Source organism: Limulus polyphemus, unplaced genomic scaffold (assembly GCF_000517525.1).
Source record: "Limulus polyphemus unplaced genomic scaffold, Limulus_polyphemus-2.1.2 Scaffold3515, whole genome shotgun sequence".
Taxonomy (NCBI): Eukaryota; Metazoa; Arthropoda; class Merostomata; order Xiphosura; family Limulidae; genus Limulus; species Limulus polyphemus.
In genome coordinates this window covers 49,663-58,908 of record NW_013669125.1, presented here as the reverse complement: position 1 = coordinate 58,908, position 9,246 = coordinate 49,663, and the positions used below count along the sequence as shown (strand labels likewise).

At 34.8% G+C, this 9,246-nt stretch overlaps 1 protein-coding gene across 1 annotated transcript in view; it reads right to left on the bottom strand.

The window, feature by feature from the left end:
- The window catches only part of LOC111088309, a 32,965-nt gene extending 30,828 nt beyond the window's left edge, over positions 1 to 2,137 (bottom strand). Inside the window, exon 1 of the mRNA XM_022398034.1 lies at positions 1,985 to 2,137. The gene's annotated coding sequence lies outside the window, so the exon portion shown is untranslated. The remainder of the gene's footprint in view (positions 1 to 1,984) is intronic.
- Between the last annotated feature and the right edge of the window lie 7,109 nt (positions 2,138 to 9,246).

Here is a 9,246-nt window from a genome sequence, read left to right as displayed (position 1 = left end):
GTATTATTTGATAAATAAGGATCTGTGCTATGTTTCTTGGTTGCTTCATCATTTAAACTGCCCCCCCCCCCCAGTGGCACAGCGATATGTCTGCGGACTTACAAGGCTAGAATCCGGGTTTCGATACCCGTGGTGGGCAGAGCGCAGATAGTACATTGTGTAGCTTTGTGCTTAGTTACAAACAAACAAATCATTTAAACAAGTAAACTAACTAATCGCGCCCTATGTGCAGTTTTTAAGAGAAAAAGTTATAACACTCAGTTTTTCACGTGTTATTTAACATATAACCCAGAAAAACAAATCTCGAATGTCTGAATACAAGAAAATATAATTAACTACATGGGCTACAGAAACAGAAGAATAAATGGATAGATTGCAAATCACCATTTATTTTTGGAAGATGATGTTTCGAGTTAATGTCATTTGTCGTAAAACAAAAGCTTATGTACGAACCTTCTAAATGTTCGTCATTTTGAACTTCGAGTTGCAATATTCTTTGAAAATTCTTTATTTTATATATACAGGTCGTAAAAAGAGAAAGGAAAAAGTGAAAAAAATTATAATAGATTACAGATTAACATACAACCAAAAGAATTACAGAAAAGACAAAATAATGTAACAAAGAAAAACGTTAATTATAACCAGCAGGTTGTAGATTATCTCATCTGTTGAAGCGCGTAGAAGTTTCATAATAGAAAGTCTTCAAGTGCGTACTTGTTCTTGGCGAAATATTTGCCCATGGGTGTATCTTGGTTCTACAATTGAATATAGTTTAAAGGTTCGCGTGCTCGATAACCGAATTAGCCTGTTTTTTATTTTTATCTTTGTATTATTTGTTTCAAATTGTACAGTGAGAAGCACAAGGACGGGACTGCCTTATGTTGAAAGTTGTGTTTTTCTGGAAACATGCGCTTTACGATCAAACTAAGAGCACGAAACATTTCACATCTCTCATACGAACATGCAATACAACTTGAAGATACTACAGTATATATTAACGCGTACATCATTCGACATCATATCTGATCCTTTACAAAGCAACAATATATAATCTCGCGTTTACATTTTGTTTCTTTCTGTTATAATTGCACACAAAAATGGCCGAATATTCGAGAACATGAAAATTAGCGTGGCGTTCCATCTACTTCTTTCGGCGTGTAAAATTACATTTTCCTATGTAGAAGGTGTGATGCTTATCCAGCATATTAAACCCTTTTTTTAACTTGAATATTCTTTCTGAACTAGTTTGTTTTTATTGTAAATAACTAAAAATTTTAAGAGTTAAATTATTTAAACGTATGTATTTGTGGTATAATAGGTTAACTGTTAAACTTGGTTTGTTGTTAAACTCAAAGCTACTCTGCGAGCTTACAACGCTATAAACCGGATTTCGATACCCGTGGTGGGTAGAACACAGATAGCCATTATGTAGCTTTGTGCTTAACTTCAAACAAACAAGCAAACTCAAAGCTACACAATGAGGTATCTGTGTTCTGCCCAATGCGATTATCAAAACTCGAGTATAAGCGTTATAAGCCCTCAGACTTACCGCTGAACCACCAGGGGGAAGTGTTTTAAGAACACTTTGTTCGGTAAGTCTGAAGGCATATAACGCTACAAATTGGGTTTCGATACTCGTGGTGGACACAGTAAAGATAATCCATTGGGTGGCTTTGTGCTTAAAAAGAAACAAACAAATTTTCACTTTGTTTGCGAATAAGAACATAAATTTTCAATTAGCATGTATATACAAGTAAAGCTCCGTCTATTTTGACTATACCAAAAATGAAGAAATTGGTGTCGGTGAAAATCCAGCTCATCGATAACTCGTTCATACGTTATATGTCAATACAATATAGTTGCTAATAAAAATCTTTCTAGCAAAAAGAGTTTTAAAATCTGAATATTGTACCAATAAACAATCTGTACAAGTATTAATTTACAAATGTGGTTCGATAGTTTTAAACACATTTTCAATGGTTACCTTCAGTGGGCGTTTTTATGGCAGCACGGCAGAGTTTGGAGGCAAAGAAAGTTATTCAGGGTCTTCGTTTACCTCTTCCTATCGTTTCTCTTTGACTCGTCGTCGTACCAACTCCTATGGTCCATACAGCGGCGTTCTTCCATTCATATTATAAGGTTGTTGCGGGGGCGTTTTGGCTACATATATCGTTTAGAAACGAATATATCACGTGTTGTTCGCGACCAATCCTGAAGAAATGCACGTTTACGTCAGTAGCATTTAGAGATAACAATCCTCAAGCCTAATACTTTGAGCACTTTTTACTAACAGAAGCGTTCTTATTTGTTTCAGTAAATACGCTTTACGTCATGGTAACAACTTTTACAACTAGTTTGAAACAACTGTTTTGTAATTAAAAGTTCTCTTTATAGAAATATCCGACAAAGTTACTTGGGAGATTTCAGGATATAAAGAAATTAGTGGGATTTCAGGAGACAAAGATACCAGTGGGATTTCAGGGGACAAATATGCCAGTGGGACTTCAGGAGACAAAGATACCAGTGGCATTTCAGAAGATAAAGATACGAGAGGGATTTGTAACCTAAACTCATTTGAAGTAGAGCCGGTAACTTACCAGACGAAATCTTCTTTTTTTTGTCAGGGTAATTTTAATTTGAAATATTAAATCTAAAATATCTTGGGAATAATTTCAAGACACATTTTGTTAATCCCTTTGTATGGGTAATACTCTGTCATTAAAATAAACAATTTGTAGAATATAGCAAGGGTACCAAATCGGTGCAACAATGTTTTCTAATCTTTATAAACAAGAATGTATGAAAAGTGTATATATAATTTGTTGTAGTCATTATTGATGCCAGTAGTCGTTAGTGATGCCAGGTTGAATATTAGTTTCGGTTTCAGTATCAATATATATATACACACAAATATAAAACATAGAACATTATTTTATTAAACAGATAATACCGAATACAAACTCTAGGTGTAATATTCTCTTTATTGTATTTATGTATGTATTTATTACATCACTTTGTATTTATGTATGTATTTATTACATCACTTTGTATTTATTAAGTGATCAAAAGTTACGAAACAACCTTGTAAAATTTTTGAGAATAAAAACAAAAACGACAGGGTCCTTTTTTTTATCATTGATTAATAATAACGCGGCGCTTTTCGTGAATGATGTAGGCAGCAGTTCTGTTGAAACGCGGGAAGCGAAGCGAAACGTCTCACTCCATGTCAACCAAATATTTTAAGTTCAAATTTTTCCAGAATAAACGTTCCGTCGTTTCTTATATGAGTGATAATAGATCTTAATATAGTTTTAAATGGATTAGTTTGTGTAAACGTTTGTCAGATAAAGCAGGACGATTCTGAAATACTTTCCCAATAAGTACCTTTTTAACTTCACTCTTTTGTTCAAATATATGTCCTTAAAATACGCCCTCCCCCTCTAAACTATTTTCAACTTTTTCATGCTACTTCATTATTCCAAGTCAATATTATGTAGCATTTTCATCAGACCAAATCGACGAACTTTATCAAAGGATCAAGAAATATAGTTTTGTTTTGACCAACATTGTAATTCTTCGCTGGATTTCGTGCAGTTGGATCATACCAAAGTTGATTCTTTCTCATACCTTCTAGGAACAGTTTTGATTAAAGTTTTTTCTTATTCTAGGTGAGATGTTTATGTGTATTGTGATATAGGATTATAAAGTATTGTTTATAAACAGGGGGTCCGGGAACCATGTTGACAGATTTATTAATATATAAAAAAAGAAAAACGTGAAACTGAAGAGGACGCACGAATGTGTCAAAACTAGTTTCTCTGACGTCAGACTTCTGACAGTTTGTTCCGTTTACTGTGTTTCTTCCACAAATTGCTGTACACGATATTGTGTTCTTTTATTGATATTGATATGTGTTTCTGAATATGTTCCAATTCTTGCTATAGTCGTGTCGCGCTTTTGTAATATTCTTTGCATGCAAGTTAAGTGTACATATTTGAGTCTAATCGAGTTCTAGTAAACATTGTAACAGAGATTAAAGACTTCTGTCTCTGAAACACAAGTAAACCAAAATATCATATACTGTACATATTATTTTCAGCATTTCTATTTATTTGTACATTTCATATTTCGAATCTTAGATGTTTAAAATTAGCATTTCATATCTATATTTGTCTCCCACTAGCCACTACCCAGAAGGCATTGCGTTCAATAGTAGAGCTTGTCAGCTAATGATCTGAAATGTTTTTTGTTTAAACACCTGATCTGGTGGCTAGGTCGTTCGACTCGCACTCTGCAGGTCGCAGGTTCAAATTCCATCAGCCATGAGGGCCGTTATAATGTGACGATCAATATAACTATTCGTTGGTAAGAGTTGGCAGTGGGTGATCTCGACTAGCCACCATTCTCCTAGTCTATCACTTCTAAATTAGGGACGTCTAGCATAGAAAGTCCTCGAGTAGCTATGCGCAAAAATTTAATAAATGTTATACACCTCTGGTTTGAAATCTGAAATAAGCAAATTAGTCAAAATAATCGAGTTTTCGTGAATTTTATCGCAATTATCTGCCTTTTAGTTTCCAGTGTATCACAATTATCTGCCTTTCAGTTTCCAGTGTATCGCAATTATCTGCCTTTTAGTTTCCAGTGTATCACAATTATCTGCCTTTCAGTTTCCAGTGTATCGCAATTATCTGCCTTTTAGTTTCCAGTGTATCACAATTATCTGCCTTTTAGTTTCCAGTGTATCACAAGTATCTGTCTTTTAGTTTCCAGTGTATCACAATTATCTGCCTTTCAGTTTCCAGTGTATCGCAATTATCTGCCTTTTAGTTTCCAGTGTATCACAATTATCTGCCTTTTTGTTTCCAGTGCTTTGGCAGTTTTGGGAGTTTAAGCTTAAGCTTTAAAATTCTTAAAATGAATATATATAAATAGCGTTTCAGATAAAGTTTCGTCTCCCATCCTTTAGTTCAGCTGATGAGTCCTCGTGTTGAACAAAGGGTCTCTTACGGGGGATAAAAGACAGATCTGAAGACTATTTTTACACATATCTGAGTTGGGGTCAGCAATGGGCAAGTTAAGGGAAATTTGAAAGAATAACCATCTGCACTATACGTGATTTTCATTGAAAATGTTAGGCGTACTGGTTATCAATGTTACTCTAATTTTCGACGTTTAAACCTCAGCAAATAAAGAATTTTAATAACATAACTTCCTACGTTCACTGTGTGTAAACTAACATTTAAAATTATTTAGAAGTACGAGCACATTCACTCATTAAGTACATACATTAAGTGATGAGTTACTCCCTGAAAAATAATTTCTTCACAATAAATTAATTGTTTATCAGCAATATATAAACTTGCTTCTTTGATTTAGTTTGTTTGCTTTAACACGGCCCGGCGTGGCCAGGTGGTTAGGGCGCTTGACTCGTAATATGAGGGTCGCGGGTTCGAATCCCCGTCACACCAAACATGCTCGCCCTTTCAGCCGTGGGGACGTTATAAGTGATGGTCAATCCTGCTATTCGTTGTTAAAAGAGTAGCCCCAAAGTTGGCGGTGGGTGATGATGACTAGATGCCTTCCCTCTAGTCTTTCACTGCTAAATTAGGGACGGCTAGCAGATGGCCCTCGAGTAGCTTTTCGCAAAATTCAAACCGCTCTAACACTGTTTTACAAATTGTGGGGCGGGCCCCCTGCGGAGTGCGGCCTTTCGGCGGGAAAGCTAAAAAATAACGACGGAAGAAACAGGAGAGATGGAGACGACAATAACGTACCAAAACTGTCACTTTGCTCTCAAAGCTTTTTTATTTAATTTATTTTTTATTTTTTTGCTCTCGCATTTACTCTCTCCTTACGAACATTTTTTCATTAAAACAATTATTAACAAAAGGTAAAAAAAAATGTTGATTTTGATGTTAGCACTTGTGAAAATTATTTTAATATGAGGGGGGGGGAATCAACGGAAACTTTGCTGATTTAGGGGGCGCCGCTATTTAAAGTTTGGAAAACACTGCTATAACATCTTTCATTAGCAAATCAATTATAAAAGTTTCCTTTGGAAGATCTTACATCAAATTTGTCAATATTTTTTATCTACTAACGCAGGAGGAGCTCTTCTTTAATTGTTGGCTATCACCGAGGGTAACTTAAAGTTGAATGGAAAAGGAAAAAAAAGTTTCCATTTGATGCACATTTGTGAATCTTCATAACGGCTAATAAAGTTTCACCTTGTTGCATCGAAACGTTGACACTTCTCTTTCAATTTACTTAATTTAATTCTTCACTCGCTGTTTGGATAAACTGTCCAATAAATGGGTATTCAGTAACCAAACAACAAGTTGTTTATAGCTTCGAAAGTGAACAATTCACAGACTTAAAGGGATACATTAATCACCACGGGACTTTTGTGAACAAATCTGTGTATCTTCTGGTCGCCAGGAAGAGTACGGGAAGAGGGGAGGGGTCAAATTGCCGGTTTGTTGCAAAATCAATCGCTTTTTGTGTCATTGAACCTCTTTCTAGAACTTCCATTAGCATACAAATTACCGAAATTATGCTATTTCCTAGTAAGTATTGAAAGTTTAAACTTTCTATACAGGTCACTAATTGGTTCATTCAAGATTACTTGGAACTTTACTTTGGAGCGGGAAGGAAAGCGCGTGGTGTCAAGAACGATCTAACGGGTGTTACATTAAAAAGTATTCATAGATTTTTTTTTTTTTAATTGGTACGTAACGCAGTTTCCCTGGATGATACATACATATTACATGAAAAAGCGACGGGCCTTCTTACTTACCATTGGAACTGAAACTTTGGTAACAAACCACAGCACGTGGTTAATGATCGCGCGCACTGCGCTCCTTGAGTGGTCTATCACTTTATGTTGCAAACATTCCCACTTCTACAGCCCGATATGTTGTTAAGAAAATTATATTTTAGTTGACTTGTGATACTTTCGGTGTGTGTGTGTGTGTAAACATGGGCTCAAACCAAGTCACTCTTCATCGTTATGTTTGAAAAATAAACAGAACAAGTTTAATAGCGACGTCTGATAGCGTTCGTAATCAGCGTTGCAGGGTGTATTGTAAGGTCACGTTCCAACTTAAAAACATTCCAAGTAAATGGGGTTTGTCTTTGGAGTTAGCAGTCATGCATAACTTGGTATTCCATCCACAGGAATCTAGTTTCAAAAATGGAAAATAATTTACTTGAAGGTTCTTGAATCTCATTTTGTGAATTTATTGAAAGAACCTGTTAAGTGTTCTGTTAATATAAGATCACATTATGCTGCCAACAAAAGATAACGAAGTGAACTCTCGCTTAAGAAAAAAACTTTCAAAACAAATCATGTTCTGGAACTAATAATTCATTTTCGGTCTATGCACGTGGATGTGTATCAGTTAGCTTGTAACTTTTTAGTAAGACAACTATTAATATACGTATATGAATTTTTTGAGAATATGTTTAATATGCACAATTTAATTAAATGATAATGCGTTGGTATATAAATATGATTAAACTTTGTCTGAATGTAGTAAGGTTACTTAGTTGAAGAAATTTTTATATGTTACATAATACTTATGTATTAAAAGTGTCACTTTTAAGCAAGGTACAATGTATTACCATAAATATTCTCCTAAAGATATAATTTGCTTACATCAAAAGTTTAAACGTTGTCTCGGAGGATACACAAAGCTAGACTTTTGTTATAATTTTCATTACGTGATATAATAAGAAAACATTTATTTGTCGAAAGCAGATTTAAGTGCCAAGTTTTAGATATATTTGTGGTAAACCAGTAATGGACATTTTATAAAATTTTGAAGTACCATTTAACAAATTTCGTGACTTGTATGCTATAAAGAAGGGTAACTTAAGCAAAGGTTTAGAACGTTAGCCGGGATACTGGAAGAAGGAGTTCATTGTATAGAGCATTAAGAATGAACTGTAAAATACATTCCACTGATTATAAACAACGCATTACGTTTTAAAAGCCTAATGTTTACGTACAACCTGCTAAAAAAGTTGGTGTTGATTTAGCCAGTATAATCATACACGTTTACTAAGAATGAGAGAGGTATTTTCAATCTAAACGGCGTCTTATGTGCGCGAGGTCTAAATCACCAAATCAGAGACCCATTAAAGTTCAGGCATAGCCGTCTCTAATTTTGAATTACTGACCAGATGGAAGGTAACTGTCCGGTAACACTTGCGGCTATCAGGTGTATTGTCTGATTTCTTTAACTGTCATTTTTAAAAAGGCCCTCGGCTGAAAGTGTGAAATGCATTCTGCGACATCACGTCTCAAACCCTTGACCTTTCGCTCCGCAGCCCAACACGATAATCTGTAGGCAATGCCTGGCCCAATATATTTATTAGTGAAAGCGAAGATTAACTTTTCGAATCGTCTAAGTAATTTTAACAGAATCAGAAAATATTATTATTTTACCTTTTGATTCTTATTAGAAATAAATCTATATCTCATAAAACAAATTTAGCTCGTCTTAATAATTAAATTCTCAAAACCAGTTCATTCCAGTTCTCTTATTTTCTTTTAGTGATGTTTTGAGCATCTTATTTCCATTTTCTCATTAATTTTTATTTTAAAACTTTCAGTTAACTTGTGCGTAATTAGTCAAAATTTCTCTCGCTCTCAAAGTTACTTACTTTCTTTTCTAATCGTGTGGCTACTTGTTTTTCTTTCTCTAGAAAACGCAGAGTTTTCTTCCAATAAAAATCAACATTTGTTTTATCTTTAAATAATATTTCTCCGAAACTGTATGTACCGTAAATACAACACTGACTGGTGGTGCTTTAGCTGTTAAGATCACTCTGTATCTTTGTATATCGACCTCAAGTTAAATATTACGAATATGAGTACTTTGGTCAAGAATTATCACTGTCTTACGCTTTTGGAGCGTCTCAGGCTTTGGTCTTCAATTTTAAGGTCACGCGATAAGGCCACGCGAAAGCTTCCTACTACTGATGCTTCGTCCCAAAGAAACATGTAATGTCTCTTGCTTTAACTGCATTTTTACTAATGGCGTGCGCAGGAGTGCACACGCTTTCTAAATCTTGAAAAATATTTGCTTTACACACCAGTAAATCTTTATCTCCACAATGGATCACTCATGATCAAGCAAACTTAGAAAAATAATATAAAACACATTGCCCACCTCGTGAGTTAGCAGTGTGTTTACAGACACAAAAGCTAATATCCGGGGTTCGATTCCCCTCGATGGA